Source organism: Spermophilus citellus, assembly GCF_964194105.1.
Source record: "Spermophilus citellus genome assembly, contig: SCAFFOLD_58, whole genome shotgun sequence".
NCBI lineage: Eukaryota > Metazoa > Chordata > Mammalia > Rodentia > Sciuridae > Spermophilus > Spermophilus citellus.
The window spans coordinates 656,901-665,878 of record NW_027672891.1 but is presented as its reverse complement, the minus strand read 5'-3'; the positions used below and the strand labels follow the sequence as shown (position 1 = coordinate 665,878).

Here is an 8,978-nt window from a genome sequence, read left to right as displayed (position 1 = left end):
CCACCCGAATGCTCTCTCTGCTGCCGCTGGAAAATTAGCCCTCCCCCAGGCGCGTGTCCCCTACCCCCAATCTGAGGGGACATGATTATGGGTTGTTCTCTGGCTCACTAGTTTCTGGGTCTCCTGCACTTGGCACAGTCCCTGGCTAAAGTTTCCCAGATTGCATGGGCTGCTGCCATTGCCATGTCAATTTCCAGGCTCCTTGAGGTTTTTCTGGACTTGCCAAACCTGAACACTAGCTAAGAAACCGGGGAGCAAGGAGGTCAGGTGAAGTGCAGAGAGCTGAGCTCATGTTGGGGGATCTGATGACTGCAGGGGCTTCCCCAGGGCAGAGTCACTCTGCCTGGCCACAGACGCAAAGCCAGGGCCCGCCCAACCCCATGGTTTGTCTCCTGGAGGATTGCCTGGGAGGGAGGGAGTTCCCGGGGCCTGTCCCTGGAGGTAAGCGAGCAGAGTGGGGTCAAGGATGTCAGAGGACACTGATGAACTCTCCAGTTGCTCCCAACCTGGGACTCAGGACTCCAGGGCTTCTCTTGGGTGATGACCAAGGCCAAGCTCTGGGGGCTTGACGAGGGGACAGAGAGCACTGCTCTACCTGCTGATGAACACACCCTCCCTCCACGCCTGCCTGTCTCACCTGTGCCCCGACCTCCTGACCGGACTCCTGCTGCAGGGACGCAGGGGGCTGGGGACACGGATGTCTCCAGAGCTTCTGGGAACATAAGGCAGGACCGTTGAACCTTGCAACAGGGACATCTCAAGTTGAGCACCCCAGTGCATCATGGTTTGATGATTTGGGGGAACTTTGAGGACTCCAGACCACCATCCCCATCCTCCCAGCCCTGAAAATCTAAAAATCCCCTAATACCGGGCATTTCTTTCTAGCTCGCAACTTTCCAGAAAGGTTTGAGGTTGTTTAATGATAATTTGTGTGGCCAGAGAAGCCACAGGGCTTTGTGGTTGAGAGCTGGCCCTGGGATCAGCTTGTGTGGGGGTGGGGGGGCGCACTTACTGAAGGCTCCTGACAGCACCACAGAGGTATTAGATTTCTAATCTGGCCCCAAAAGTAGGGTGTCTGGCGGCCCAGGTTTGGGACCCTTCTCCTACCACTTCCTCCCCCATGTTATGCGGGTCTGCCACTTCCTCCTCTGGTTTCCTCAGGACAACTGATTGGGATTCCCCCAGAGGACGCTGGACCTCGCATAACATGGGGTTATGCAGGTCCCTACCCTCACGTGCATGTGGAACTGGCTGGCCCCGCTCCTCTTTGCCTCCCTGGGGCTCCTGCCTCGTGTCACGCCCTGCAAACCTGGAGTGGCTCAGAACTCCTTGGAAGGTACCAATCCTGGGTTTTGAGGCCTTTGAAGGATCCATGGAAGCAGCACTGACCCTCTTCAAATGCAGGGGCTGGAGGAGGACAGTGGCTCTGAGGGACCCAGGAGGTAAAGTAGGGTCTCAGGTGCGCAGACACCTCTTCTTGACGTCTCTTCTCACAGGTCCTTTTCCACCGTGTACCTCTCCATCACCTGCACCCTGACATGCTCCTCGCCTCCTTGACTGGGTGGGTGTTACCCACTAGGGAGGAGAGGGCCAAACCCAGCTCTGCGGCTTCTCAGCCACTCAGGGCTCCCATCTGTGAAATGGGGCTCCGCAAACCTCTGTGAAAGCTTGCTGAACAGGCCCATGACCTAATGGCCCCTTTCTGGTCTTGGGGTCCCAGCCCTTCATGAGAAGGGACAATCTAGTGCAGTTGGGGAGCATTAAGATGCAGGGAGAGACAGATGGGGGTGTCTTCATGTGAGATGTCCTGAAGCCTTCAAAGCACTCCTTGGCATGTGTGGGGATGACAATTACTAACCCTTAGTCATTCCATAAATATTTCCCTCATTAAGTGTTTTTGGGGGGGTCCCCTGTGCTAAGTACTGTGCTAGGTTCTGGGGATGCAGCTGCTTTCGGGAGAGCTGCCGGGAGGCCTCACTCCAAGCAGAGGACATTGGGAAACCCTGGGGTGAGGGCGTGCTGATCATGGACAGTTCAAAAGAAAACAAGGAGGAACCAGGGCATGGTGTGGTGGTGCCTGGTGGCCCAGGCCTTTAATCCCAGCAACTCAGGAGGCTGAGGCAAGAGGATCACATGTTCAAGGCCGGACTGAGCAAAATAGTGAGAGCAAGACCCTGTGTTAAAATAAAAAAATAAAAAGGGCTGGGGTGTGGGGGTGTAGCCCAGTGGTAGAGCCCCCAGGTTCAATCCCAGTATCTAAGGGGAAACAAAGAAGGGAATCAAGGAGGCATGTGGCTGGTGGGAGGGAGGAAGAGGGAAGGGAAGTCGTGGGAGGAGATGGGATTGGGGCAGCTCACGCGGGCTTGCAGGCTACGCTGTGGCTTCCGGATTCAGAAGCACTGGGCACCTCCTCTGGCCCAGGTCCTAGTCTACGTTCTACCTGTCTCAGAGACTCCATTCTTCTCTCAGCCTTCCGGTGCCTATCTGTATCCTCCAGTTACAGATGAGGAAACCAAGGCACCAAGAAGGGGAACCATGTGCCCAGCAGGTAATTGGAAGCTGGGGATTTGGACCCAGGAAGGTCCTAAGCTCCAAATGGCTGAACTCTTGCCATGTCTTCCTTGGGAGAAACCCAACTCTTAGAGTCAAGCTAGGAGAGGTAGGGAATAATAATAAGAGAGGAAGTGGAGAGGGCAGGGAGGCAGCAGCCCCCCAGGACCCTCGAGACTCACCAAGAGGCGTGGGGCAGGGGCCGGCCTGAAGCACCTGTGTGACAGCCTGCAGAGCGGTGACATGGTGCCGGCCCACATCAGCCTCTGCCCAGCTCAGAATGTGGGGAGCAGCAGGAGGCTGTGGGCTCCTCAGAGGCTCCATTTGGCATTGGACAGGAGGCTTTAGCTAGAAAATCAGAACCCAGAGCAGAAAATAGCTTGAAAGCACATGCAGCCCAGGTTGTTGGACACATGCAGTCGGGTCACGTGCCTGTTCTGCTGCCATCCACGGGGACTCCTCTTCACCCCTCACAGTCCAATGCAGCTGGTCCTTCCTTTGTAAAAGCTTTCTTGACTTTGCTGAGCTGGGGGCTCCCGCTTCGCACCCCGGCTTTGCCCTCTGCTCGGTTTTAGATCTCTGGGTTTTGGTTCCTCCTTTATGTGCCTGGCTCTTAGGCTTGGCCTGGCCCAGGACTTGGCTGGCCGTGTCCTTCCCAGCAGGGAGTCGCTGAGGAAGCCAGCCAGCAGGTGCCTGCCTCCTGCATGCCCACTGTGGGGCTACTGTCCCCCCACCCGTGGCCATTGGTGACCACTTAGCTCCTTCAATTACATGGAGTGACAGGCCACTGCTGCTGGGATGGGAACGCAGCGGACCCCCGTCTTACTGCTGCCCTGAGCTCTGATGATGCAGCCTCAGCTCTGAAGACCAGCCTATTGGTCAGTCCAGAAGCCTCGGGGCCATTCTGGGCACATTTCTTTTCCCTGCTTCTGTTCTGCCTGGTCAGCTGTACTGGCTCTGCCCACGCGTCCAGAATTGGGGTGCTTTTCTCCACTCCTGGCCCCAGCCCCTGCTGGAGGTCCCCGTATGTTGCACCTCAAAGGGCTGGAGCAGTGCCCTACCTGGTCTCCCTGAGTCCACGCTCTACACAGCAGCCAGGGATCCCACAGGTCACTCCCCTGCTTCTACCCGAAATGGCGCCCACCCTCCCTGGCCCACAGGCCCTCCCCGGAGCAGCCCCAGAATTTATCTCTTCTCTTGGGCCACTCTTCCACCCATCCCCCAGCCCCAGCCACTCTGGCCAACACATGACCTCGGGCCTGCCAGCCTCACTCAGGTGGAGCCCTTGCAGTGGCTCCACCCACCCCTGGAGGCTGGCCCCCTGGATTCACCTTGCCTGTCAAGTTACTGCTCAGAATGTACTCTCCTGGGCCCAGATTTAATTTTCTAAATAGCGCTCCTCTCCCTCCAGATAGAATATAAATCCATGTGAGAAGAGACGCTGGCCATCCCAGGTAGGACAGGACTGGGCACAAAATCAGCACTTGTTAACTGTTGGTGAAATGAATACAAGATCCAGATGGGGCCTGAGTGCCTTTTGCAGCCACGCTGGGGATGTACCAATGCAGGTGCTTTGTATTGACAAACCCAGCAAGTTTGTATTGACAGTTTTACCACACGGAGATCATTAGACAGGTGTGCACAGGGTGCAGTCAAGATACTCACGGCAACCGGGAGTGGTGGTGCATACTGTAATCCCAACAACGTGGGGAGGCCGAAGCAGGAGGATGCCAAGTTTGAGGCCAGCTTTAGCAACTTAGCAAAACCCTGTTTCCAAATAAAAAAATAAAAAGGATTAAAGATATGTAACCCTGAGTTCAATCCCCAGTACAAAATATATGTGTGTGTGTGTGTGTGTGTGTGTGTGTGTGTTTGTGTGTATTACATATATATATATATAGATAGATAGATAGATAGATAGATAGATAGATAATTGAAGCATTGCTTATTGTCACCAAGAAAGGGCAGCAACCTAGGTGTCCATCAGGAGGGGATTGGCTCAATCCAGGTATGGCACAGCCAAAGGATGGAATGTTTTGTAGCCACTAAACAGGAGGAGAGGGGTCTGATTGTGCTGATGTGGTTTTCCCCAGTGGAGAGAAACGGAGCCTGGTGCCTGATGTGCAATATACATTTATTGTAAATGCATCCCTGGAGGGCAGGAGCTCTGTTTGCATATCTAAACATATCTGAGTCATAAAAAGAGGGAAATGGGTGGGAGGATGCTGGGTTAATCCAACTGTTCCTTGTCTGGTGAAGAAGGTGAAGCCCAGGGAGGTCACGCCACCACTTGGAGGCACAGCCAGGATGGGGGCCCAGGTCTTCCTTCCCCAAGACCCACTTCCTGCTCTCAGCAGGTTCTGGGGACGCAGCTGAGTGAAGGGTGCAGCCTGAGCCTACCCCTGAGTCGTGAGTCGTTTAAGTCGAGTTGGAGCCTCGGCTTCCTTGTCTGTAAAATGGGCCTGTGTTCTCCCGCCCCCAGCCCCGCCCTCAATAGGCTGTGGTGAGGGGAAAAAGCTTGTGATTACAAAAGCTTATATAAGGATGAGCAGTACTGAGTGCTGCAGACACACCCAGCCAGCCACGCACAAAGCCCTTTGAGGCTCATGATCCCCTTTAATCCGCACAAGAACCCTCTGAGGTTGGGGCTGTGAGTGGCCCCATTCTAGCCGCTCATGAGGCTTTCGTAACTAACACCCGGTGTCACCCACTTTGGTGGTAGAGCTGAGATGTAAGCCCAGGGCTTCAGCCTCCTCCTCTCAGCTTCCATACTCTAGAAAGTTCTCCATGTGTCTACGTAAAAAATTGGTTTCCAGAACTCCCAGGACCCGGGGGCCCTGGAGCGCTGGAGCACACTGGACCTGAACCCACCCATGGGTAGGTGGTCCCCAGGGCAGAGTCCCCACTCCTAGGCCGCCTCCCACCTCACACGGCCTGTCCCCACAGCCCCTGATCAGGAGGGCCGGGGAGCCTGCAGCCAGCCTGGATCGGGCCGGGCCTCCCTGTAATTAAAGGAGCAGGAGGCTGGGAGCTGGAATCCATGTGGTCCAAGGTGGGGAAGGCGGGTTGGGGGGACAGGAGGAGCTTCCTTGTGGCCAGGCCAACCACGTCAGCAGCCACTGGTCCTCTGGAGGCAGCTGGGCAGCCATGGGTAGCTGGGAGGGACCTGTGTACTCCCCTCCATGAGGTCTCGCCAGCTTCCTGCCCATCTCTGTCTCCACCTCCCTCCTCATGATGTCCCCCACCCACACCAGAGCCATGTCTCCCAAAAGCAGGTCACTGGCACTCGGCCCCTGTGTCCAGCCATTCTGTGGGGGCAGAACGTTCTCTCCTGCTCTGAGCGCAGTGCGGACGGAAGGCTGGGGGGCAGCTTGCAGGTATGTCCGGGCATCCACTGGAAAGGAGGTCATTCTCCACACAGAGGTCTTCTGGACGGCATGTGGCCCCCCGGGACAAGCCCACAGCCCCAGGCTGGCGCTCCCTGCCTGCTCTTTAGCCCTGACGTTCTCCCAACCACTTAATGTCCCCTTCTGCCCTCCCTGCCTTTCTCCTGCCACCCCTTGGCCTGCACGCCTTCCCTCCCTGCTCAGCCTGTTCCCTCTCTGCCAGGTCAGATGCCTCCTCTCCCAGGCAGCCTTCCCTGATTGGGCTCAACTCTCTCCCCTGCAAGCCCTTGGGCCTTGTCTGTCTTCTGAGTGTGCTTGTGAGGCCCGGAGATGTGGCCTGAATGACTGCATCGTGGTCCCCTCACCCCAGCTCCAAGGCTGTGATTCTGCCCTGGATGTCAATCACTACTTATGGCCTGGACGAGTCCGTCCTTCTCTCTAACCTGCATGGTCTTGTCCAAGCAATGACCACTGTCTACTAGAAGAGACCACTGTGAGGCTCACAAGAGGCAATGCTGGTGACCTCTCCAACCCGGGTCACCTCTGGTGGGTGCTTCACAGATGGTACCCAGTGCTTCCATGGCTCTTCTTGTCGAGGCCACAGCCTCCCCAGTCCAGCTCTGTCCTCCCACCTGCCTCTTTTACGTGGCACTCAGGGATGCCTGCCCAAGGAAACAGGGATCCGGCCACTCCCATGGACCAAGACCGTCCCCACAGCCCTGCCCCACCTGCCCGGCCTTGTTCCTCAGCCCTGGCCCTCTCCACCCCGTCCCCTCTGCTCCAACCACCTAGAGCTGACCTGGGGCCCTCAGCACCACCCCTTTTAAAAACTGCACCGGTGACTGCTCCTCTTCCTTCCCTGGCTGGCTGCTACCCATCTGTGGGGACCCCACTTAGGTCCCCCTTCCTCCAGGGAGCCTGGCTTGACCTCACACCCCAGCCAGGCGAGACCCCTGCTCTGTGCCCCGGTGACGCCTGCAGTGACCTGTTCCCTGCAGGGGGCCAGACTCTGCGCCTGGCTCCCCTGCAGACCCAGCACCAGCCCAGTGTCTGGCGAGGACTAGATGCTCAAAAAATATTTAGTGACTAACTGAATGGATGGCTGAGTCAATGACTGCATCTCCCACACTGCAGGAAATGTCTGAGAACAGATTTGAGTGGGAGGTTCCAGCAGGGGCCTGGGAGAAGCCCCTGGGGTTTGGGTGCTGGGTGGCCGGCAGAGTGGACCCCCACCCCCTCCCAGAGCGGGTCAACCTCCCCCTCTTCCCACAGGGCCCCGGGGCCCCAGAGCGGGCTTCCAGATGTTGAGCCCCGTGTCTGCCTCACCTCTGAGCCTTTCCATCTGCACAGCCGGGCCAGATCCCCGCAGCCAGCGTCGCGGGCAGCCAGGCCAGCCGTCCCGGCGTCTTCCTATTTTAGACATCTCGCCGCCTCAGTCCCTTCTAATGTTTCCAGCCAGGCTGCGGGGGGAGGAGAAAGAGGTTACTGCTACTTTAAATGTGCTGTATGAAGGCGAGGGCTGGAGAGGGGCCTGCTGCAGGAACACCCCGTCATCCCGCCGGAGAAGCCGCCAGATGGAATACAAAAGGCGAAGCCCGGGCGCCCATGGAGACGGCCCCGGGGCATAAAACAGGGGGGGGGCAGGGGCTGGGGGCGCGCTCGCCATGGAGCCCGACGCCCTCCTCGACCAAGACGGCTCCTACAGTAGGTGACACTGGCCGGCTAAGTGGCAGAGTTGGGGACCTCAGCCTGGCTGCTCAGGGGCCTTTTCTCTGCTTTAGGAATCTGAGTTGAAGGGGGGAGGCGATCGGGCAGCTGGCACTGCCTGGGCCGGGGACTCTGGGTGGGCATGGTGCCCTGGGTCACGGGGCACAGTGCCCAAGGGGGGTCCCTGGGCAGCGAGTGGCAGGGGGCCGGGGAAGGAGAGCTCCTGAGCCGCCAGGCTCTGCTCCTGGCTGAGGAGGTGAGGGAGGAAGTTTGCAGCCTCCTGCGGCCGCCTCTGCCCGCCTGGCTGCGTCCCCACGGTCCCGGTCCCTCGGCGCGGCGCTGCGTGGCAGATCCAATTAGTGAGATCCTGCGGGTCAACGGAGATGGAGCAGGCGACGGGTGCACCCTGTCATTAAAGGCCAGGGCTCAAGCTGAGAGTGCTCCCCAGGCTGCCACTGGGGAGCTGGCCCTGCCCAGCCTTCGGGCCCACCGGCAGCCCTGGGCAGAGAACTGGGGGAAAGTTGCCTGGGACAGGCCAGCTGAGGGTCCAGGGGAGGGATCTGTAAGCCGCAGGTTTCCGTGGAGGCAGTTTCTGGAGGCTGGGAGCCCCCAGGAGGGAGCTGTCCAAGCTCTGGACCGTTCAGTTGGCCCTGCTGCTGCCAGGATGCTGAGCACACTGTGTCTGTCTCTGGGCAACGGAGGGAGGCGGGAGGGCAGGAGCATGGTGAGGGACCAAGGCAGCAGGTTTGGGGCTCACTGGGGAGAAGGCTCCATGAGGAGGGGCAGTTGAGGGGCAGTCTCCCCCAGCTCAGGTCAGCCTTTCAGGGAATCAGGGAGCTCAGTCTCCTCTACGAAAACTGGGCTCTTTTCCCCCTGGACCGACTCCCTACTCCAGCCAGCCCTGGCTGCCTGGCACAGAGTCAAGCCACATTCCCTGCCCCCTGCAGCAGCCCAGCTCCCTCCAGGGAGAGGTCCCTTGCCACGTGTGGACCTACGACCCCTGAGGGGGCTTGGCCAGGACTGGGTGAGCACCTAGCTTTTCCAGGCAGTCAGGTGGCCGGTGTGTGCACCTCGAGTGACCTCCAGGTGCCAACCTGTGTCGGGGTCAGAGGTGCAGGAAGAGGAGCTCAGTCCTCAGAACTAGCTTAGTGGTTGGAGGCAGGGACGGAGGAAGGGAAGGGAGAGGAGGAAGGAGGAGAAAGGGCTCTGGCCCTGGAAGCGCTCCAGCCTGGATTGGGAGACAACCAAGGATGGATTCCAGATCCCGAGGGATGAGATCCTGGGGAAGGCTGGGGGCAGAGAGTCTGGGGGTGGGGACAGGCCTGCCTACACCCG

At 58.5% G+C, this 8,978-nt stretch overlaps 1 long non-coding RNA gene across 2 annotated transcripts; it reads right to left on the bottom strand.

Moving 5' to 3' along the window:
• Positions 1-2,229: 2,229 nt before the first annotated feature.
• On the bottom strand, positions 2,230-7,396 carry LOC308640433. 2 transcript variants are annotated; one of them, XR_014020272.1, is made up of 4 exons: positions 7,263-7,396; positions 4,216-4,317; positions 2,733-2,898; positions 2,230-2,650 (listed from the first exon to the last, which is right to left on the bottom strand). It is a non-coding gene; the product is annotated as an uncharacterized lncRNA (long non-coding RNA). The 2 variants fall into 2 exon arrangements; XR_014020271.1 differs by having other exon boundaries at positions 2,230-2,898.
• Between the last annotated feature and the right edge of the window lie 1,582 nt (positions 7,397-8,978).